Raw genomic sequence first — 25598 nt, 5'->3', positions numbered from 1 at the left:
TCTGAGATCATATTACATTAGAAGAAATATTAATTTCCTGATCCCCAGTGTACCACAATCTCCATAACAGATGTCTGAATGCTTTCTAAAACACATACCTGTCCCTTCGCAAAGCACCTACATACTGCCAACACAAGCACATCCACTGCTACTCACTTTTCCCGGCACCACAAATAACACTCACACAATTAACTTTAAAATACACGAATCCTACCCTCAACTACAAAATCTTCCTTACTCTTTACTTCACGTTTTACTACACAAGCTGACAAATTCCCTTCGCCATTACATGTAACATCAGCCATGTCTCTTTACTACAGTATACAACTTCTTAAAGGGATTCTACAGTATTCAAACACAATAGAATACTTACCTTAAGAGTTTCAATGTTATTGGACTCAATATTCTGAACGTTCAGTGTTTTAAGAATTTGATGTTATGGTCTTGATTTTCCAGTCTTCAGTAATCTGAAATTTCATTATTTCAAAGTAGACTCATATATATATATATATATATATATATATATATATATATATATAGTATATACGGGTCTACTTCATAACACTGAAATTTCATAACATTGAATTTCATAACATTGAGACTGTAACATCAAATATTCAAAACAGTGACAACCCAAAACATTGAAAACTCAAAACATTGAAAGTGTGCTTCATAACATTGAAAACTACATTGCACAAGTAAATAAGATCCCCTCCACCTACAACAGCACCTAACTAAAAAGTACACATTCTACTATATTTTTGCAGCGGGGCAAGCCCCTCTTCATCCCCCCATGTGGTGGGCTCTGCCCCCCCAATAAATTAAATATACCTACACCAATATCCCACTACAGTGGAAAAAAGTTAATATCCTAACCTCAGTGTAGGGAGGTTAGGAAATTAACTTTTTTCCACTGTAGTGCAATCTTGGAGTTGGTATATTTAATTTATGGGGGGGGTAGAGGAGTCTATATTAAATCAGTGAAAGCTTAAAAATTGAAAGCTGATTTATGACCCTCTTTAAGTAAAATCTGAAAATCCTGAACAATTAGAACAACAATTTTTTTTCCCTGGGAAAAAAAATTGCTTGGCCATTTTCGAGACTTTGCCATTTCCTCCACAGTGGTGCGATCTCGGAGTTGGTATATTTAAGTAGTGGGGTTATGGGGGCACAGGCCCCACATCACCACATTGGGGAGGACAAAGCCCCCCACTTTATTTACTGTTTTGAAGGTTTTTTTTTTTTTTTTTTGTGGAACAAAAATCGCTGTTATGAGTGTTCGAGATTTTAAGCTTTCTCTTAACGAAAGTCAATAAATCAGCGTTCGCTTTTTTAAGCGTTCACTGATTTAATATAGACCCGGGCAGAGTGGGTGCAGAAACGTAATAGAAAGTGTGTTTTTTAGTTAGGTGTTGTTATAGGTGTAGAGTATGTTATTTACATATGCACTGTTCAATGTTATGAAGCACACTTTCAATGTTCTGAGTTTTCAATGTTTTGGGTTTTCAGTGTTTTGGAATTTTGATGTTTTGGTCTCAGTTTTATGAAATTCAACATTATGAAATTTCAGTGCTATGAAATAGTCCCATACATACATACATACATACATACATACACACACACTCGCGCAAGTGTTTGTGTGTGTGTGTGTGTGTGTGTGTGTGTGTGTGTGTGTGTGTGTGTGTGTGTGTGTGTGTGTGTGTGTGTCTGTGTGCCTGTGTGTGTAAAACTCTCCTGTGGTCTTTCTTTGCATGAATAGTTCACATGTTTTTTAAGTTCATACTTCTTAATGTTACTGCTATTTGAGGTTACTTCTTGACTTGTGTAGGATCACTCTTTGGTTTTCAATCATTTATTATTTTTATAAATGTTTATACATTTTTGTGCTTTCCATAGAACATTTTTATGATTCCATACTAATTAATAAACTCCGGCAAAGTAAAGAATATAAACAGCAGATGCTAAACCATGAATAATGTTTGTAGTATCGCTGCAATTATGCATGTCATTTTAATTCAAGTTTGAATTTTTTCATGGATCTATCGTAGTATATGTAGAAGGTGATTATGTGGTTTTATGGTTTTTCAACAAAAAATAGGTAGCGGGCATCACCAAACTTATTTTTGATCTACTGAACACTGATCAGCCTACAAGCAACATGGTTAAGGTCATGTGAACTGTCCTTCATTTAAAAAAAAAAAAACTTGGACAGGGAAGGGCAGGCAGAAGAATAAAGTAGTTTATTAGCAAGTTTTATTTCCTTCAGAGTAACTGATTACTCATTTCTAATCAGAACAAAATATACAAGGTAAGTATATATTACCTTTGCATGGTGTCCCACAGCAACGTGCTGTTCTGTCATAAGCTTCTTCAGGTTTTTGATAGATAGAAGAGAGAAGACCTGCAAGGAGATGTGCAGAGTAAAGGAGAGACAGAAAACTGTATGAAGTGGCTTTAGTCACTGTTGCATTCTTGGAAAAAAATGTTGTTGATTCTATATAATGTACCATGTCTTTGATTTACCTAAGTCACTATGTTGCACACGTGCATATCAAACATGGATGATAACAATGATGCACCCAACGAATTTAGAAGAGCTAGCTTCTTCAGTAGTTGATTATTTAATCAAAGTTTTTCAAAAATCATAGCTCTGATTAACTCAGGATATGATTACTAGTGATGGTGAGGATTATTCTGAATCATAGGAGTGACTATTCTTTGTGGAGAATAACACTAATTTGCTTTAACTGGCTTTAAGGTGTAGACCTGATCCAACAAATCAAAGTTACATTAAATGAAAACTGCATGTTCAGACTATTAGAGTAAAATGTTTGGTCCACATACTGGATAATGATGGCTTACACAGCTAGACTAATCATATTATTTCAAGGATTATAAATAGTAGTGGATCCTATGGAGAACCCTAGTAAACTCAACAATCCAGTGAGTGGAATTGAGAGATGACCCGATTCTAACTACTTGTTCTCTGTTATCCAGGTGATGCTGGTACTTGAAGGTAGAACATGGCCAGCTTTGACCCAAACAAACATAATATGCCACAGAGTCACAACCTTTAAGACAGGTAGGAGGAGTGTACCAGCACGATTACTTAAGTCCAGTTGGTGGTCATTATATTTAACTGTATGAAAATGGGCCGTTTCAGTATCTTTTGGACTAAATCTATGATGGAATTTAGAAACTCTGTTTGAAACAGACAGGTATTGCAAAAACTGAGACTAACATATTTTTGTAAGATTTTTAATGGAGTTAAAAAGAATGATATGAGTCAGTAATTATTCAAATTCACTAAGGAGCTAAATCTGTGCAGTGACAAAATAAGTGCTGGTTACACATGTTAGGAACTCGACTGCCTTTTTTAGAATATTAATAAGGACGGAAACTGGATAAATCATGACTTTGGTAGCAAATTTAAAAATTCTATTTAAGATTATATGAACATATGAACCTATATTCTGGACATGTGTCACAGTGAAAAGTTGAAAAGTCATTTATTTGACAAATAATTGTGTGAGAGAGCTTACCGGCAAAACACACATCTGCCTCTGCCATCGCTATCATTTGTTGCCACTGAGCCAAAAAAAGAGTTACTCTGCTGTGGAACAATATATTTAATTAATTAGCATATATATATATATATATATATATATATATATATATATATATATAGAGAGAGAGAGAGAGAGAGAGGAAATATGATCCACAGAGAATTCAGCTAAAATGCATATGTTTTCAAACTGCTTTACTGCAGTTTTTAAAAACCAAAACCAAAAATAATCAGGACAACCAAATGGTTCTGAGCATAAGTTTTATTTCAAAACCATTTAAAATATAAGTGCTTTAATCTAACTTATTGTAGACATCTTCAGAAAGAAATAAAAAGACCTAAAAAGGTGATAACATCAAGAGAATACTCTAAAACAGCCCTTTTTTATATCAGTCAGGAAGTATATAACAAACAGGAAGTATGTAACAATGTATCAAAAAGACTGCAAAAATTTTTGAAGTGACCTGTGCAATTTAAAACTAACCTGTGCTGTTTAAAAACAATACTGAAATTTGTAACACTGAAAACCACTGTCAACAAGTCAAGCAAGAAAATGTTAAAAGATCCACTTTGAAAGTAAACATAGCATTCCACAACTGTGTACTCTAAATAAATATGGTGCAGAAAAAATAACTTTAAAATTAACTTTAAAATATGCAGTCAAAGCTTAAAGTTTAGAAGCCTTATATTTCACAATATCTAAAGATAAAGGGCAGGATTCACGAAGCCTCCGTGTAAGAGTTACAAGGCTTACACGTAGGCTGCAGTTAAACGGTGTGACATCAGCATGCCATGCATATTCATGAGAGCATGCTGACTCACACCCAAGGCTAACACGGTCTGTGTAAGAAAGTAGGGGGCGTGTCCGTAGGGCAAGCCCTGCAAACAGACACGCCCCCCAGAAGAGTAACAGTCCCAAAAGTAAACCCCCACGACAGAGCACAACACATGCCCCCACATACTATAAACATAAAATGTAAAAATGAACATGTTATATATTTTTTTATAAGTTTTAAAGATGTTTGCCCGTGAGTGCGCTCGTTTGTGCGGGCGTACCTGTCACTAAGCCACAGTTAGCAGTCAGTGGAAAAGCATATAAGATCTAAATATGCAAAGTAAGCCAAGAAGCAATAACGTAGCGGTAGAGACGTCGGCTGAAGAGGAGGCAGTCATGGTTCGAGCCCCCACAACATCAATTTTTATTCCTAGTGAAATAAGCAGGAAAATCAGGCTGACATTACATAGCCACCTACACAGGTATCACACACGGACAGGACATCACTAATAGCAATGCCACCAACAGCAGCAGCAAACCCTCAAGATGCATGCAGTGGGAAACTGTCCTTAGCATGTACAGCAATATCCATGCAGTAACAGACTCCTGGTACAAGGCTCCCCCAGGTGCAATACCATCACTGCCAGGTCAGGCACCTCATAGGCTCATGCTTGTTGTCCTCCCTACACACATGCACCAAACCAGAACAGGGGATGTATCCAAAGGCACCTCAGATACACACAATTTCCAGGTTGGTGGCACAGCACAAAGCATCAGAGCCTATCCATGTGCAACTAACAGTGGGTTAGGACTGCCTTCTCAGGTTCATAGCCTCAGCACACACCACCTCCTCCCATAACCAGAAAACCCAGTACTCTGGCCTCCTCCTGACAACACTGGGAATATGGACGGCCCTCTACAAACACCATTATATGGGGTGGAAATGCAACTACCACCAAACATAGAGTGTGAGACATTACCTAGCTCCAAGACCCTATCTGGAAGGGTTCCTAGCATTCTATTCCTTTCGCATTGCTATGGAACAACTTAGAAGTTTACTCCCACAAGTATTTGCTGACAACATGCTGCACCTGTTCATCACCAACATGTGGATTATTATATGCTCTAGACCAGTCGCAGTATCCCTCGGTGGGGATGACACCATCTACAACACACACTGGGCTATATATCTCACATACCACATGCAGCTCCTTTCTGCACAGAACACCACAGTCTGGAAAATGTACACAGCGTTGTCTAATGCATATTCCATGTATTCACATGAGGCAGGCTTCGGACATGGGAACTATTGAAGCTCCTCACAGGTACATATGTGTAGGTGGCACACCCATACAACATGTGTGCATTGGACATTACTGATATAATGTATGTTGTGCAATATTGGGAACAACACTCCCACACACATGGACAAACTGTGTGACAACACAGGCATGGTGTTGTACTTGTAGGATACAAAACCCCTCACTCTAACTATGTTATGACACTCCAGAGAAATCATGTAGCAGAAAATGCATATTTGGGTGCATTACTGGGAGGCTTGCTTTCTCCTGCTGTACTTGCAGTAGGGTGCTGACATCACCAGTGTTTGTAGACACAGTGGACTATGCAGCATGTGTTGTGTTGTACTAGTTGCCAAAAGGACTCTCTTACACATGCAGGAATTGCATACACACTACATTTCCCCCACACACATTCACACACACACACTGAGCACCCTCTTGTGATTCTCAAGCCCTACCTAACTACAGGTTGCTGATACTTGTGAGAGACGCAGTAGCAGAGCGACACCATTTGCATTTACTGGAGAGTATTGGCTTTCTCCTGCTGTAGTTATGTGGGTGCTGACATCAGTCAGTGCTTTAGACAGTGGAATATGCAGCATGTGTTGTGTTGTACTAGTTGCCAAAAGGAACATTTCTCTTACACGTGGAATTGCACATACACTACTCCCCCAAACACATACTAAACACTTGCAGGATTCAAACCCCTAACTAACTATGTTATGACACTTGTGAGAGACGCAGTAGCAGAGTGCGCTATTCAAATTACTATTGGTATCATTTGTGCTCCCTGGACATATGTATAGTGTGCTGACATCATTATGTATGAAGAGGTATGTGCATCTGTTACTATCCATCAGTACAGGGGAGAGCATATCTATGCATTAACTTTGCACAGGCACATTGGCCTACTGTACTGCGGAGGCAGATGCCAAATACTACTCGTGGATAGCTCTTTCTCAGTATTCCCTAGGACAACAGCCTAGTATTGCACCTCTACGGCCATATGTTTACCTTGTCAGATGCAAGTATCTGTTGTGCTCATATACTGCTTTGTGGGTCTTTATTGCCATAGCTTCTCCCTATCTCTATGAACAACTTGTGCACCTCCGTGGAAGATGTTTGCATATGAGTGGGATCCAGTACTTTACTTCTAAGTGTCTCTGTTGTAACTTCACTGTGTGCACTGGGCAAAAGATTTCTGTATTGTGTGGAGGTTCCTGTGTTTACACACATACAAATGCCAGATATGTGTGTGTAACTGCTGAATCCGTGACATGGCCTTTCCAAGTGTGTGAGCTTGCCCAGTTCACAGTTTCCTATGGCTTCTTGACAGACACGCCTCATTTATCTAAGTGCGTATGCAGAAAATGCTTCCAGTGTGAACTTCTCCTGCGTGTTAGATCTGTGTGTCCACCACATTTGTGTGTTTGTGTGTGGACGCCATCCATATTTCCTGCCATGTACAGTTGAGTGTTGACATCAGGTTGTGTTCTTACTGGCCCAACCAGCTTTTGTGTCTGGAACCTACCATTGCATTATGGCTGCTCTGCCTGGGCAGGGTTGCCATGGGATAGTTTGCATACAGTTGTCAACATCCTTTCCTACTGACCAAACAGTGAATTGCTCGTGATAGTGTACTGGTGCAGTACTTTCACCGTGGTGACAGTATCATCGGGGTTTCCAGTCCTATCACTGCTTGTGTAATAGCTTTATAGTGAGCACACCAGACTGGTTGAGGGTCAGTTGTGCAGAGGATATGACCATGTTGCATTTTTGTTAAGATATGGACAGCATAGTACATGATTGTCCGACATTACTGTTAATGTATTCCACACCCCACCAGTTGGGATAGTGACAAACAATGGCCATGTGCCCTAGTCCATTTGTAATGCTAGTCAGAGAGAGAGTTTGTCCTTTAACACACACATTTACTAGTGTTTACCATGAGATATGTCAAGGTTAGTGTGCAAAATGTGCTCCATCTGTCTACTCATAGTGACATACAGGTGATATCCAGGGTACACCTACTCATCTCCTCCCATCCAGTCATCATGAGATTCCTCTGGATGACAGTCAATGAGGGGACTCCCCTGGATAACCTGTACTGGGAGTTTAGTCCTGGAGTGAAGTGAGAGCTTCAAGTTATGGACCAATCGGGTACAGCATGTCCTGTTTATGTCTGGTGCTGGGTTCAGAGTCTGTCAGCTGCATAGGGTCACCAGCATTCCAATTTTACATGGTGCCAAGCTGTCCATTGGATACCATAGCTTGGTCATGGCTTTTATACATCAGGCACACAGTTCATCTCCAGACAGGCAGTATGGCACTGTGTGGAGCTGCAGTTTGTTTTAATCAGGCGGCTGCCATCTTGTTACAGCCTCTTCCCCATGCATCCTCCTGGTGTGGGGTATTTGGTGGGGTCTTTCCAGTTGATGGCAGGTGTCTGCTAAGGTACACATCCCCTGAAGTGGCCAGGTTGTACACAATCGTGAGGCTGCTGATGGATGTGACGAGTGACTGAGAGCGCCTATTGACCTACTCCTCGACCTAGCTGTGCTTACCTTCATGGATTAGGTGGGTATATGGTATGTTTCCTGTAACCACGCTACAGACACACATGGTTGTCACATGCAGTGATATTCTATCACCTTGTGTCCCCAGGTCTCTTTATTATTGTCTCCGGATGTACTTACTCTGGCTAACACCCTATGTGGTAATTTCTGGCCATGTACTGTGTTTCCACAGGGTGATGTTACACTACTCTGCATTTAGCTTGTTGATATGGCTGTAAAGCACCACTTGTCTGTTTCTCAAGTGTGGCCTTTGTGTGTGGTTGCTTGTGCCGGGGCTGGAGTGGGTCCGACATGGTGGCAGTTTGTAGGAAGTCATCTGCGAATCCTGTTCAGACAGAGTCTCTTCCATGTTGGCCTGTACCTTAAGTGTGACATATATAGCATAAAAGAGAGGTCCCCAGGACCATGCCTTTGTGGGATGCCAGTTGTACCTGGTTTGCAGTCTGACATGGCTGCAGTATGTCTGACCAGGCTTCAAGTTCTTGTCCTTGAGCTGGTTTTGCAAACCCATCTACTTGGATAGGATTTGTAGTTAGGCTGGTAAGCTTATTCTGTACTGACCAACTAGGGTATTGTCATGGAAGCGGTTTAAAGCAAGGTCCAGGATAGGCTGCGTGATCCACATTCCCCACATCAATGAAGCCTTGGTAGGCTGTTTCACATGAGTCAGACATGTGTAAGGGGCAGGATCTGCCCTATGACAGCCACACTGGATAGGGTCCAATGTCTGTAGGTACCCAATCTCATTATTCCTGGGATCCATGATCATCCTCTACATTACTTTCCCAACCTACATAGTCAGGGTTGAGGGGTGATAGTTTGCAGTATCCATTCAGGCACCACCTTTGTGGTAAGGGACCACTGTTGCTGTACACTGCTCTTTGGGTACATATCCTGTGGTAAGACTGATAGTGCGCAGTAGTGCTATTTGGTGTTCCATTCTTCTTACAGCACTTGTTGGACACAACCCAGGACACCATCTGGTATCATTGATGCTGTGTGCTGTGCTTTGTAGATGCTGGCTGTTACCTCAGCATCTGCAATGTCATAGGGGGCACTCTGCTGGGATAGATATTTGGCAGTTAGGTGCTGGTGGGGAGTTTGCAAAGAATATGTTAGGTAGAATGTTGGTAAAGTGTGTGGGTTTGGTGTATTGTTTGTGATATTAGAGTACTACAGAGCATATCTGTGGATTATCACCATGGTTCCTACCATCAGGTAGGACAGCTGTGTGATAATCCTTTGTGTCCTGCACAATTTGTATCATCATAGGTTCACAGGTTCTTACTAGGCTATCTGCCCTGGCCTTGTTTGAGCATGGACAGACTGTGTGTGAGTTTCGACACCCCTTGCAATGTGCATCTTATGCCCATGTAGGGTTTACTTACTAGCTGTGACACATGGATGGCCCAAGAGTGTACACCTACTATCTCCTGGGTATGCACTTCACCTGTAGATTTCTCTTGTTGAGTATGAGTGTGGAGCTCAGCCTATCATGGACTGGGATTCTGTTCCAGAGTGTAAGGAGCCTCTGGGTTATGGATCTGTCCCTCCAGCACACCCTATTTATCTATGTGTGTGGAGAGTTCAGATATATCACTGTGGTGTTCTGCTGGATTTGGGGTTTCTGCAGTGGAGCATGTCCATTCATTCTGGATTGACATGGCGCTTGTACATCGAGGCAAGTATATATTGCCTCTGACTGGGACAGTATGCTTAAATTGGGCTGTGGTTTCTTTCTGTAGCCAGGCTGCAGATGTCAAATGTTTGGACCCTTTATCTTGTTGGTGAGGGGTACATTTGGGGTCTTTCTAACTGCTGCAGGTGTAAGGTGGTACATCTGAACTGGGGCATTGTTGTCACGTATGGGCCTGATAAGGGAAGAAGAGTATGGGGCACAGTGACCTCTCTTGATTTACATGTGCATCCTTTTCATATATAAGGTAGGGCAATATAGCAGGTCTTCCTGGCCACCTCGGCAATGTGAGTGTCACATGATGGGTTACCATCCACTTGTAAACTCCCTAGGTCCTGATTACTTCTTCCATACATAATGGATTGCCACCTATGTCATACTTTATTACGTGTGTGCCTTGTTTGTGGTATTTGCTGAGACATTCATACTCTAGCAGTGTCTTCAGGAAGGCTGGCTGGGGTTTCTGGGTTTATGCAGTGTGGTCTGTTTTTAGGCTGCAAACAGGGTTTCGAGTTTGAGCCACTGTTACTTGCCCATGGATAGTCCATGCTGCTTCTTGCTGTGGTACCAACCTGGGGGTGTGGTTATCCTTGACAATTACTGATAGCCACACTCCTATTGTAGTGTGTTCCATGTTTTGGAGCTGTAGAGCATGGTATGAGGCATAACCTGGTAGTATTAGGGAGCTCTTCTGGGCCTTGACCCAGGTTACTGTTACTGAACAGATATTACCATTCTCCATGCTGTGGTGGGTTTGGTCTGCATGCATCTTGCAGGTTAGACTTCTGGCATTGGGTAGCATTACGTCCAGGTTGTTATCCCTTATGCTACCTATGGTGGTGGGTTTGTGTTTCCAGCCTTACCTATTCAAGGCACAGTGGGGGTGACAACAGCCTTCGCCAGTATCCACACAGCCAGGTGTGCTGGGTGCGTGCCATCCCTAGCAGGTGGGGCATCATGTCTTGCTCAGCATGTCATCATCCCAGGCTGTCAGCCATTGTTCCCCCTTGCTAACAGCAATACTTCAGCCAATTATTGTACTTGATCTTCTTGTCTTCATAGTGTGGCATCATGCTTGGTGAGGGTGAGATGTTAGGCAGGGTCTTCATGTTTGCATATACTAGACAGTGTTACATTGTTTAACACATGGCAATCATGCCTCGTAGAAAGGTGGTGCTGCAGCTGTCAGTGCATGTCACATACTACACTCCCTGTACATGTTTGGAGAGCAGGTTGTGTCATGTTAGGCCCCTGTTACTATATGGAGTGAGTCAGAGAGGGGTAGTATCATTCCCAGGGTTCCTACTGAGCCAGTGCGTATAAAGTGCTGTCGTTGCCTCTTGCCAATGCCAGGGCATACTGGGCATGCCTCCTTCTCTGCTTGCTGGGGTGGCTCAGGTTGTTCCTCCTCCGAGTCATGCTCTGGCCTGTGATGATGTAGCCTTGGTAATGCAGGGCTGTTGTCCCGCCCTATGCTGGTCCTGCTGCAGCTGTTTTCACAGAATCATATTATGTAGCATAGCACATACCATGACACATTTGGGTATTTGGGCATGTAGTTGGTGATCACTGCAAGGCTCCACCAGGATGTGTCCAGGCACCGGAACTGCGACGTGACTTTCGAGCAGCCCAAACACATGCTCTATTACATTCATGCTCTATTACAGCGCGTTTCAGCGCAGTGCTTCATTGTATGTTCTTGTTCAGCAGGTGTGTGCGCTTTCTGATGGTGTCATCAGTAATGGCCCAGTGCATATCCAGCATCCCCCACTTTCGGTGACCATAGTGGATGTCCCCATTGGCAAATGTCTGTACAGTCATTCGCCAAATGCCAGATATGGAATCATGGCAGCTCCCAGGGCAGCCAGCACATTATCTATTATTATGCCCTGGGCATCACACATGACCTGGCAGTTGATGGAGGGAAGCCCTTTGTGTTTAATGTAGGCCCTACTAATGCTCACCGGCTGCTGCTTTGTTGTAATAAAGTGCGTGCAGTCTATTGCACCACCTACCTCAGGCGTATTCCGCTATTTGATGGAAGAGGCATTATATTGCTGGCCAATACACCATGGGAATTGGGGAAATATGCATGCTCACTAACATGTGCTGACATGGCATCCAGGAACTGGTGCAGTACCCTGGAGGCTGATGCCAATGATATCCCCATCATATCACCAGCTGGTCTCTGGAAGGTACCTGTTGCTAGTATTCTTTAGGCCAACACATACCTTGGTTTCCACTGGGATGGTTCTCTGTTGGTCTCTGTGTGTGAGGTGTGGCCTGCACAGCTCAACAATTTGCTGCAGTGAGAGTTCCCTGTCCACCTCTATAGCACTCCACTATCTCCAGCTCATGTAACCTCTAGTAGGTGACCCTGGTGGTGGTGGACCCTGGGCCTGTTCGCAGCACTCTTCTGTCTCCTCACTGTGCTGCCTGGCACGCATTTGCATTGCACGTATCACCACCCTCAGCAAGTCTCCTATGTCTTCTTATAACAGCAGCCCCTAGCTTGTTTGAGATCTGAGTGCAGTTTTTTTAGTTTTCACTTCTACTAGCTATATTCCTGTCTTGCAGTGTCTCTTGAGGGAAACATACTGTGGTAATGCTGCTTCTGCAGTGTTTATAAAGTGCTGGCTGGGCTAGTATGCCTCTGCCTGTGTAATTGCCTGCTTCTAATTATTTTACCTGCTCAGCTCTCAACTAGTATTGTTCCCTGTTAGTTTCCTCTACTATTTCTTCTGCTTCCCTTTTTTTCCTCTCCTGCTCCTCAGGGGGAGCAGCATCGCATACCAGTGTAAACATCAGCCACAGTGGTTAGCGTCATGACACACACACATGCTTACACTGACTAGAAATCTCGCTTATTCGGGGTTAAAACGCGCGAGACCAGCGCAAACAGGTTTATAGACCTTTACACAGGCTCCTGAAATGCTTACTTCCGTTTTGCCCACATTACGCGCAAGATCGTCTCACTCATGCTCTTTCCGCTAACGCGACCTACACAGCCAAGATGTGAAAGAGGCGTTTTCACCAAGAAACTTTGGTGTTGGTTACCACAGTGTAAATACCTTTCCATTTCTTGACTTTCCCATGCTTATGAGGCCTGTTGACAATCCTCTTTTTTATGCTGTGTGATTGACATCTTTTTCACATAAATACTTTGCTCCAATGAGCTTGATTTCTTTCCTGACATTCCCCCTCGTGATGTCACTCTATCTCCTACTCTCTGTTACCCCCTTATTTAACTCTTAACACTACACGGAATGTGCTCATTTGCTATGATGACAATGTAATTCACTATCCTACCACTCATTTACATAGATTGCTACTAATGCTTAGTTACATGTCTTACCACTCAGCTTCCCACCTTAGCAACCACTAGACGGTGGCCATGTTGTTGTTTTCGGGTTCTGCTAGTCCCTGCATTGCAAATCCATAAAGACATTACATAAAACCCACATTTGTGGGTTTCAAACCTTTATTTGTATAAATTAGCGCAGCCCATTTGCGTGGGACTGCGCTGCATTTAAACATCGCCGATCGCCGAAAAAAAAAATATATTTTATTTCATGTTTGCCTGCTACATATGCACACTTTATTTGGAGCTGTCATGGCTCCATTCTGTTATTTGCAGTAACGTACTCAGTTGTCAACTGAGTACATTTCTGCACCTAACACGCACTCTTACGGGCTGAGTTTCAGGCTTCGGTGGATCGCTAATCTACCTCATTTGCATGCCTTTTGGCTGCAAGTGATAATTGTGTTAATTAGCATATCCACACCCTGCCCGTGTAAGAGACATTTTAGCTGGTCTCTTACACGGGATTTCGGGCTGTTCCTGGATCGCGATGGCTTCATGGAGTCTCACACGACTCTTAGACTCCGTGCAAGCCATCGTGAATCCTGCCCAAAGAATCCGACACCAAAACACAGCAATAAAAATACATCAATGTACTTTAATATAAGCGCTTTTGTGAGCAAGTGACTTCATCAGACAGTAATCCACAGCTACATCACATAAAATATATTCAGTTAATATTCAAATCAACCTATTAAATCCATAATTTAATTAAAGTGCTACCAGGCAACAATGTAAACAATATGTATCTCTTTCACCTATGTTTTAATATATATCCCTTTTATATGAACATTCGGTTCTTATTTATTTACGTTTTAACTTTCATTTTTTCAGAACAGGCTTCAGTGATAGATAATCATTCAACCCACTCCCTGAATGTGATCTAAGTAGCAGATCCATTTTAATTTGCAATCTTCCATGCAATTCACTACATTGCATAGGTGAAAGAAATAGATATTGGGCCGGATTCACGATGGCTTGCACGGAGTTTAAGAGTAGAGTAAGACTCCATGCAGCCATCATGTCCGACGAGCGATCTAGGAACAGCCTGTAGGGCGCGTAAGAGCTCAAAACGATTCTTACATGGACAGTTGGGACATGCAAATCACCTCAATTACAGGCAAAAGGCATGCAAATGAGGTAGATTTGCAATTCGGGAAACCCAAACCTGTCTGAGTAAGAGCAGTGTTATTTGTAGAAATGTACTCAGTTGACAACTGGCACCATTCTGCAAATAGCAAAAGCGAACAGTGACAGCTCCAAATAAGGTTGCATCAGTGCAGGAAGCATGCCAATGGCCAAATATGGCCATTGGAATGTTCCCTGATGCAAAAATTAAAATAAAATATATATTTTTCGCTGATTTCCAATGAAGTAGCGCTCACATGTAAATGGGCTGCTTTTAAAAACCAGAATACTACAAATTAAAACCCACAAATGTGGATTTTATTGAAAGTGGTAATGTACAATGAAAGGGAAAGGCAGGCTGAAGACAACATGGCCACCAAGTAGAGGTTGCTAAGGGGGGAAGCTCAGTCTAAGACATGTAACCAAGCATTAGTAGGCAATCCTATGTAAATGAGTGTTAAGATAGTGAATTGCTAGTTTACATAGCAAATGAGCACAGTCAGCGGAGTGTAGGAGTAGAATATGGGGAGTAACAGAGTAGAAGATAGGTGACATCATGAGGGGGGTATGTATGAAAGAAGTGGAACTCATTGGAGCAGAGTGGCATGTGTCCGCTGTCATTTAGACATCACGGAAAGAGGTGTGTAAACAGTTAGGCTAGGGAAAGCCAAGAAATGGAAGGTGTATACCATGGATAACACCAAAGTTTCTTGCTGAGCGTGCATGCATACGTGTGTGCGCCTGTAAACCCGAGTGAGACAGAGTGCATGCGTGTAAGGGTGAGTGTGCATGTTTAAGCCGGAGTAAGCATGTATAAGGCTGTTTAAAGCGTTGTTAGCGTGTTTGCGCCGGTGTGCACATGTTTTAACCTGAATAAGCAAGTTGTAGTCCATGTAAGCATGTGTGCGCACGTCTTAGTTGCTGTGCTCGTGTTTGCGCTTGTGTGTGTGGTGCTCCCCCCTGAGGAAACAGAAAGGAAAAAGGAAGCACAACAAATAGTAGGAAGCTACCAAGGAGTACTAGCAGAGCTAGCAGGTGAAAACAATCAGAATCAGGCAATTACACAGTCAGTACACTAGCCCAGCCCAGTCTAGCTCTTAAAACTCTGCAAACAACAGTCCATTATGTTTCTCATGAGAGACACTGCAGTAAGCTAATAGAAGTGAAAACTGAAAAAGCTTTACTGAGACAAAGAAATGTTAGAGGCTGCCATTGCTGTTATAAGGCGACATATGCAACATGCTGAGTGTGGTGACACTGGAAATGCTGCTGGACAACCCACAGTGATGAGATGGAGAAGAGTGCACAGGCCCAGGGTAATCTACCAGGGGCGACATGAGCTGGAGATAGTGGAGCACTATAGAGTGGACAGAGACCTCCTGCAGCAAATTGTTGAGCTGTGCAGGCCACGCCTCACACACAGAACCAACAGAGGAGAACCCATCCCAGTGGAAACCAAGGTATGTGTTGGCCTAAGAATATTAGCAACAGGTACCTTTCAGAGACCAACTGGTGATATGATGGGGATATCACAGGCATCAGCATCCAGGGTACTACACCAGTTCCTGGATGCCATGTCAGCAAATTTCGGTGATCATGTATATTTCCCCAATTCCCATGAGGTATTGGCCAGCAATATGTGTCTCTTCCAGCAAATAGCAGAATACCCTGAGGTAGGGGGTGCAATAGACTGCACGCACATACGCATCAAAGCACCAGCCGGCGAGCAGGGTAGGGTCTACTTCAACCACAAGGGCTTCTCCTCCATCAACTGCCAGGTCATGTGTGATGCCCAGGGCATAATACTGAATGTATGTGCAGGCTGCCCTGGAAGCTACCATGATTCCCATATCTGGCATCTGACGCAGCTGTACCAGACATTTGCCAATGGGGACATCCCACATGGTCACCTAGTGGGGGATGCTGGCTATGCACTGGAACCGTGGCTGATGACACCCATCAGAAATGCACACACACCTGAACAGGAACACCATAATGAGGCACACGCACAAACACATAATGTAATAGAGCATGTGTTTGGGCTGCTCAAGTCATGGTTCCGGTGCCTGGACACATCTGGTGGAGCCTTGCAGTATTCACCAACTACATGTACCCAAATTGTCATGGTATGTGCTATGCCACATAATATGATCCTGTGAAAACAGCTGCAGCAGGAACAGCATAGGCCTGGGCCAAACAGCCCCCCACCAATGCCAAGGCCATCACAGGCAGAGCATGACTCAGAGGAGGAACAACCTGAGCCTGCACCAGTAGGCAGAAGGAGGCATGACAAGTATGCTTTCGCCTTGGCAAAAAGGCAACACATAGCACATACACTGGCTCAGTAGGAACTCTGGAAATGATACCCCTCTCCGACTCGTACATAAAGTAAAAGGGATGCCTAAGTTGACACTACCTGCTTCCAAACATGTGCAGGGAGTGTAATATGTGCATCCAACATAGGCAGCTCTGCAGCACCACCTAAGGCATGAATGCCATGTGTTAAGCAATATAAAGCAGTGCTAAACAGCAATTACCACCATGTAATATATGCAAACAAAATCGCACACACCAACTAGCACAACTGTGGTCAATGTTCAGCAATATTGGGCAACGCCCAGCAATGTTGGTGAATATTGAGCAATATGATCCATGGCAGTGAAAAGTGAGAGCCAGGAATAATCTCCAAAAAAACATATTTATTAGAACACACAACAAATCTTTCAAGCGCTTTCGCTCAGTGCAATACTGAGCTTTATCAAGATAACAACAAAGGACAGCTGATCTTATTTAAATAAATGAATGAAGATCATGTGATTCATTAACTAAACTTAATTAATAGCTAGTTTTGAAAGTCAAATACTGAACAACAAAATATAAAATCTATAAAATCCCAACAGATGCCCGTTTACAAACATCATTTAAAAACTCACATTATATGTATATAATAAATAAATACTATTAAATATTGTATATATTACTTCCTAAAACCATTTTCATAGATTATTAACAATTATATTACTGTTGATGTATAAAAAGCATGAAAAACAATAAAATAAAACGATGAAATAATAAAATAATAAAGTAGTATCATATAACCATTCTCTAATGTGATGATGATAATAGTAATAATAATAATAATAATAATTTCTTCATAAATATTATAAATATTATAACTTGGCCCTTCTTAATTTCAAAACACTACTTAAATTCATACTATCATTTAATCCTGGCCATTTTGCAGCATCTAATCTTAACTGCCATATAAGCTCCTTATATTCTAATTTGGTCTCCCAGTCACCCCCTCTGTTGTCAGGTATTATCTGGTCTAAAACAATGAATTTAAGTTCCATGTTGGGGCAGGACAAAAAATGCTTATAAAAAGCATTAGATTCCTTTTTCTTGGAGATGTCATAAAAATGTTTGTAAATTCTTCTCCTTAGTGTCCTTTCTGTTTTCCCTATATAGAAACTTTGACATTTTATACAAAGGCCTAAATAAACAGCATATTTTGCATTACAATTGAAATATCCATTTGTCTGACATAAATATTTCTTAAGGGATATATACACTGTGACCATTAAAAATAGCAGAACATTGTTTGCACATTCCACACTTGTATGTTCCCTTCTTACGTCCATTTCCAACAGTGTCCACTATTTGTTTTTTCTCAAATATTTCTTTCATGTTAGTGTCTCTGCGTCTGACAAATTTGGGTATTTTGGGGACCATTGTTAATAACTCTTCATGTAGTGTAAGAACTGGCCAGTATCTTGATATTGTTTCTTCTATGAAAATGGTTTTAGGAAGTAATATATACAATATCTAATAGTATTTATTTATTATATACATATAATGTGAGTTTTTAAATGATGTTTGTAAAAGGGCATCTGTTGGGATTTTATAGATTTTATATTTTGTTGTTCAGTATTTGACTTTCAAAACTAGCTATTAATTAAGTTTAGTTAATGAATCACATGATCTTCATTCATTTATTTAAATAAGATCAGCTGTCCTTTGTTGTTATCTTGATAAAGCTCAGTATTGCACTGAGCGAAAGCGCTTGAAAGATTTGTTGTGTGTTTTAATAAATACGTTTTTTGGAGATTATTCCTGGCTCTCACTTTTCACTGCCGTGGATCATATTTTTATTTGGTTTTGGTCCTCAGTTTCATTTCTTTGAATATTGAGCAATGTCGGACAAGCCTGGTCTAAGTAGGGCATAGCTGAACAAACCAACATTCTCATATTTGCTTAACAGGCCCTTAAGCAGTGTGTTCTGCTCTGTATGAAACTATAAAGCAGCGATGGGCCTCAAACTCGGGATACTGTGCACTATAGCCAAAGTACTAAACCACTAAACCATGACAGGCTTGCAGTGGTCCATCTGTATGATGGAATGTTGATAAGTCTATGCAAAGTATTCCATGGAAACCCTGAAGGCACAGCATAATCCTTGTTGAGTTATGACACAAAGGTGAGTCCTGCAGTGAGAACAGAACCTGACTTCCAACACACACGGTATAAATTTTAATATTGGTCATGTTTGCACACATCAGCAAATGTAGTGGACCTCAGATAGCAACATACTGAAGGGTCACACTGGGCATGCTCACACACTTGAATAAATGAGACAAATGTCAGGCAACAAAACATGTAATGTCGGAACTAGGCATGCTCACACACTTAGGCCATGTCTGAGTACAGCAGTGTGCCACGCATATCTGGCAGTTGCATGTGTTAACCCAGGAACCTATCACTATACAGCAATCCGCCCTGTGCACACAGTTATATGACAACAGACACATCTATAATATAGTGGAACCCTGTCGTAATCAAATATGCTTTGCAGATACTGATGTTCTTCATGGAAACTGTTAAAACAAAGATGATAAAGACCTGCAAACAGTATCAGCAATAAACATTGTGCATCTTGAGCATTAGCATAGGTTCAGAGGTCGATACTACGCTATCTGCCATAGGGCATGTACAAGCCTAGCCAGAGTGTGTTTGGCATTCGCAACCCTGTCAGATTACTACACTGTGTGTGAATAGTAGGTCACACAAGATAGCCCATGTACGTTTATGCTAGTGTGACTCTGTCTAGCAGGGACACAGAAGATATCCCAGGGGTAAATATACAATCACCCATACAGTCATCAGGATGTCTCCAGTAGGTGGTCAGTGGGTGGCTCTGCCTATGTGAAACTGGGATTACATTCTGTAGTGAGTGGATCCTCTGGGATAAGAATCTGTCCCTCCACAATGTCCTATTAACATCTGTGCTGAGGTATACGTCCCTGCAGTGTGTAGCTCCAAGGGAGTTGGATATCCTGAGGTGGAGCATGTCCAGTAAATCTGGTTTGGGTATAGATGCAAACAACAGGCATACATCATATCTGAGTAGGTGGTAAGCGACTGAGTAGAGCTGGAGTTACTGCATCTGAACTATGCAGGGCATCTGTGTGAGTCCCTGGATCTGCTTGGTGAGGACCGTCTGTGGCCAGTACAGGTGCTGCAGGTGTCAGGTAAGGTACACCCCAAATGTGACATTGTAACCAAGCATGGATGAGATGAGTATAGGGGCACAATGACCTCACTCGATCAAGATATGAAACCATATGGGATAAGGTGGCACACATAGAAGGTGTGTCCAACCACTTTGGAAACGTGAATGTTAAAGACGACAGTACGAAAAAGTGATGTCCCCAAACCTCTAACAACTCCTACCATATGTAATGGAGTACTACCTATGTGGTAATGTGTGGGCATGTTGTTACTCCCAAATGGGATGACTATGCAACTAATGGCATTTAGCTGTAGGCCATGGCTCAGGCACCAGTCATCCATCTCTGTGAGACCCTGATTGAGTATGCATGTGGCAGCTGGAGAGTTGATCATGGCACACAGTTTGCAGTCAAGTGCAAACATGTTCAGCCATATTCCCCCTGTGATAGCCTGTATGTAAGACAAATATATACTGAACAAGAGAGATCCCTGGACCAAAATGTGTGCGATGCCATGTGTAACTGGTGTATTGTCAGACATGGCATCTGCAATCCTGACCATGTGGGTGCTATCCCTGATCTAGGTATCAATCCATTGTGTGAGATATGTGTCCAAATTGACACTGGTGAGCCTATGCATAAGGGCCCAGTGGGTTATTGTGTTGAATGGTTTTGCAAGGTTCAGGTAGGCTGTGTGGATTGCCGTCCCTATGTCGATGGACCCGTTAGCCATTTAAAGAATACCTACAGGTTCAAGAGGCAAGATCTGCCCACAACAATGCTGAAATGAGTAGGACACCGTGTCTGTAGGTTCTAGATGTCTATGCATAGGAGTCCTATGACAATATGCTCCATAGCTTTGCAGAACAGGCTACATAGGCTTATAGGGCAATATTGTCTGTGGTCCATTGTGGCACCAACTCTGTGGAGTGGGACCACTGTCCCAGTATGCCATTCCTTGGGTACATATCCTGTGGTAACTCTGATATTGAACAGGGATGTAATGTGAGGGTTGCGTTTGTCATGATGCTCGTGTATGATGCAGGCTGGGACACCATCTGGTCACACTGATACTGTGATGTACACTGTGGGGAGGGCAGCACTCACCTGTTACTGTGTGATGTCAGGGAGGTTATACTCTGTTAGGATGGATAATTTCTCCTTAGGGGGGATGGGTGGGAGACGTCTGCACTGAACCTGTTTGCCAGGATGTAGGCAATGCCACTGGGTTCAGGGTAGGTTTAGTCAGTATACAGTAACTCACAGCATATCAGTGAGTGTCCACCCAAGTTCCTGACATAACTGAAGAAGGCCGTGTGATAGTCCTATGTGTCAGGTGCAATTGCCTGGTAGAAGTGGCCCTTAGAAAAGTCCATGAGTGATTGTAGCTGTCTGCTAGTACAGATCACAGATGCCTTCCCAGTCTGGGATTGTGCTCTATCATGTAGTAGCGTCCTCCTGACGTTGTACAGCTTATTAATGGCTGGGGTCTACCAGACAAGTCCCCTGCCATTGTAGTAGTGGGTCTGGTTGTTATTTGGGATAGCACAATCCATGTAGTCCACTAGGTGTCCATAGAATGTGTATGTAAAGGATGCAGCAGTGTGAGCAGTATATGCCACTGTCTCAGGATCTCTGAAGGATACCACCTTGCTTTGGTGAAGTGAGATGTTGGCTCATGAGAAGTTCACCAAGATTACCCAGGATGGGTGTGTGGAGGGTATATGTACGTCCTATGAGATACATGTATGTTCTGACCTTACCAATGAGGGGTATATCGCTGGTGTGGAACATAGAGTCCCCATGTTGGTGATGAGCAGGTCCAATATGTATTCCCCCCTGTGGCTGTGCTGACTGGTTGTGCCAAAGCATATGAGTCCACAAATTGTAGTGACTGTTGGGTGAGGCTGTCGGGGCTTGAGTAGTATCCCCAGTCAATATGCATGTATATGAAGTCACACAATATAATGGTGTCTGTGGAGACCTTCATATTCTCCATAGTTCCCACAAAAGCCGAGTGTGGTTCCTGAGTTTGGGAGTGTGTTCTGTAGCAGGCAACAAACTGAAAGGCAGTATTGCACAATGGTAGTTGTATATGTATGGTCTGTGATGCTTTGTGCAGTGCTACTAACCTGGAGGTGTGTGTATCTGTGATGTATATGGATACTCCCCCTAGTTGTGTTGTCTCTTCCAAGTCTTGTTGTCAGACAGCATGGTATGAAACATAACCTGGTAGTGCTGGTGTGCATAAGCGAGCCTGAACCAGGTGTCTGTCAGTGCACAGATATTGCTCTCCTCCATACTGAGGAGAGTCTTGAGTGGCCACAATATGAGGTTAACACAACTGTTGTTGAGCAGCATTACCCTTAGTTTCATTTAACCTGTAATGTCTATGGAGGTGGGTTTGTCTTCTGAGCCCTGCTTAAAAAAGGCACTCTGGTGGTAGCAAGAGCCTTAGCCAGCATACCAAAGTCCAAGGGTGACAGGTGCAAGCTGTCCATAGTGAAGCTACGTGGCATGTTGAGCATGTCACCATACGCTGACAGACACTGTATCCCCTATGAATGAAACAAATTTGTTAGCCAACTGTTAAATGTGATATGTGTGTCTGTATACTGTGACATCATAATTGGTGGGTGTAAGATGCTAGACAAGGTCAGGGTCATACTGGCCTGGGCTACATGATCAGAGTGTACCTCCATGTATCATGTCATGTGGTCCAGGGAGTGACTTCTGAGGTTACACACACCAGCATGGACAATAATGGTGCCAGTCTTGTACTTGCTTTGGAGTGACCTGACTGCCTGTGTTATGCGGCAGATCCTGGCACCCAACAGACAGCCCAAAGTGACTATTCCCTTGTCAGGGTTGGTGAGTGGTACATCAGTGTGTCTGAACATATGTGTCACCTATTACAAGTGTATTAGGTGTGTTGTTTAGCCTGAAGGGCAGTGACTGTGTGGCACACTGACATTGTGAACTTAGTGATATGTGGGTATTGTAGTGGGGTAGCAGGTGTGTGTGTGTCTACTTTGGAGGTCTCTGCTGCTTAGGTAGAGTACATTTACAGCATCGGAGTATGTCAATGTGTGCTAATGTAGTTTGAGTGCTGTTGCTATAGGATATTTGAGATTGATATGTGGTGTGTGTGGTAACCTTCACAACCTGATACACTGTGCCAGTCATGGGTCGAGAGACTTCAGCTCCCTGTATGTCTATATAGGTGCATCTCACACATATATCTAAGTTTGTCGGGAGGAGGAGAGGGTTGTCTGTGTACATGAGGCAGATGTGACATTGTGTCAATATCACAATATCCACCAGCTGGACTGAAGAGTACACACAAAACCAACCCCTGGACATGCCAGGATATTATCATGACATACTCTGTAGCCTGATCACAAAGGATCAGTAGGGTGTTAAGCATGTAAAAGAGTATAACAGGGATTAGTGCTCATGTTCATTAGTGTTTTGTAAAGAGGAGCTGAGAAGGAGTCCAGACTGAATCATGACACCTCCTTCAGCTATGTCATAAATATCAATGTACACACATATATGCCCTGAGTCAGGGCCAACTGTACCTGAGTGTCAATGCCGACATCATGACAGACAGGCCCATATGTACATACCCAGCCCCACTGACAATAGTCCACATCATCATACCAGGAGATATCACATGTAGAATGGATGAGCAGCTACCCCCACTGCCAAAAGCATGGCAGCAGGTGGAATACATTGATTCCCAATATGTGTCATGCACAAACTACAGAACAAACAGATCATGCACCTGAACAGTCAGCTGAGCCTCACCCCATACACAGGATGTGGAACTGTTGAATGTGTCACAGCTACATATGGCACTCCCCACAAGTGTTGGTGCACAACACATCATGGGAAGTCAAGTCCAGTACGCCTATGAGTTCTGATCTGCAAGGTCATGGAGTCCATCATGGTTGCAGTCATAAACAGAGCTATTGGAAGCTGACACACACACAACCCTACCAACTGTGGTATGTTCATGTGCGGATCATGGTTCCCAAACATGCTAGACTGTTTGCAAGGCAGCCACCCAGGACATACATCTATGAACACATCTACACATGTGTCACATAGACTTTAAATAGCCCTTTATCAACATCCCAGACACATGTAGTATCCACAAAACCAAGAAGCTGTGCATAAATATGTGTTAACATATGACAGAATGTCAATGTGTCCACAGATAGATCACACAAGGTAAGGATAGTGAGGTCATGTTCAAGCTGTTGACACCTGCTGACCCACATGGACCATTCCTGGAATGGCATAAAACAAAGTGTACACACATCACCATGTCCAGTCTGATGATGTCACCATCCTATAAATACAGCAGGAGAAGGAAAAACCAGCCAGTAAAGCAAATAGCGTGCCATGTTAATGCGTCTCTTTTCAGTATCATAACATAGTTAGGTAGGGGGTTGAATCCTGAAAACAGTGAGTGTGTGTGGGGGGGTTTGTGTGTATGTATGCAGTTTCCTTTGAGAGATGTTCCCTTTTTGGAGACTGGGAAAACTCAGTAAAGGAGGTACATTCCTCTTTGGAAAGTCTGATGATGTCACCATCCTACAAATCCTGCAGGAGCTGGGAAACCAGCCACTAAAGCAAATAACACACCATGTTAATGCGTCACTCTCTAGTATTATAGCATAGTTAGGTAGGGGTTTGAAACCTGCAAACAGTGAGTGTGTGTGGGGAGGGTTTGTGTGTATGTAATTGTCTTTGAAAGGAGTTCCCTTTTTGGAGACTGTGAAAACACACTAAAAGAGGTACATTACTCTTTGGAAAGTCTGATGATGTCACCATCCTACAAATACAGCAGGAGAAGGGAAACCAGCCAATAAAGCAAATAGCGCGCTGTGTTAATGTGTCACTCTCTAGTATCATAACATAGCTAGGTAGGAGTTGGAGTCCTGAAACAGTGAGTGCGTGTGTATGTATGCAATTGCCTTTGAAAGGAGTGCCCTTTTTGGAGACTGTGAAAACACACTAAAAGAGGTACATTCCTCTTTGGAAAGTCTGATGATGTCACCATCCTACAAATACTGCAGGAGAAGGAAAGCCACCCAGTAAAGCAAATAGTGCGCCATATTAGTGCGTCTCTCTCTAGTATCATAACATAGTTAAGAAGGGGTTTGAATCCTGCGCACAATGACTGTGTGTATGTGTGCAATTGGTTTTGAAAGGAGTGACCTTTTTGGAGACTGTGAAACTACACTGAAAGAGGTACATTCCTCTATGGAAAGTCTGATGATGTCACCATCCTACAAATACAGCAGGAGAAGGTAAACCAGCCAATAAAGGAAACAGTGTGCTGTGTTAATGTGTCTTTCCCTAGTATCATAACATAGTTAGATAGGGTTTTGAATCCTGCAAATGCTGACTGTGTGTGTGTCACTGTTGGCCAACACGGTGTGGTTTTTGCTTTTACTATGGTATGGCATAGTATGATGACAACAGTAAGTGCACTGCAGACATCAGGTATCTGCATGGCAAATATATATGTGTACATGTCCCCTCAATCACTACATAGGTGTGAAGCCTGCATACTACATGAATACATTTGTTTCCATTGACAGGTTGTGCCGCTGCTACTCAGATCGTAGGTCACATATGTATGTATGTGACATGGCTGTCCACTGTCATGTTCTGT

The sequence above is a fragment of the Protopterus annectens genome, chromosome 2.part0 (assembly GCF_019279795.1).
Source record: "Protopterus annectens isolate FY-2018-M chromosome 2.part0, PAN1.0, whole genome shotgun sequence".
Classification (NCBI taxonomy): domain Eukaryota; kingdom Metazoa; phylum Chordata; order Ceratodontiformes; family Protopteridae; genus Protopterus; species Protopterus annectens.
The sequence above is the reverse complement of the archived record's forward strand: the minus strand, read 5'-3'. Positions refer to the sequence as shown.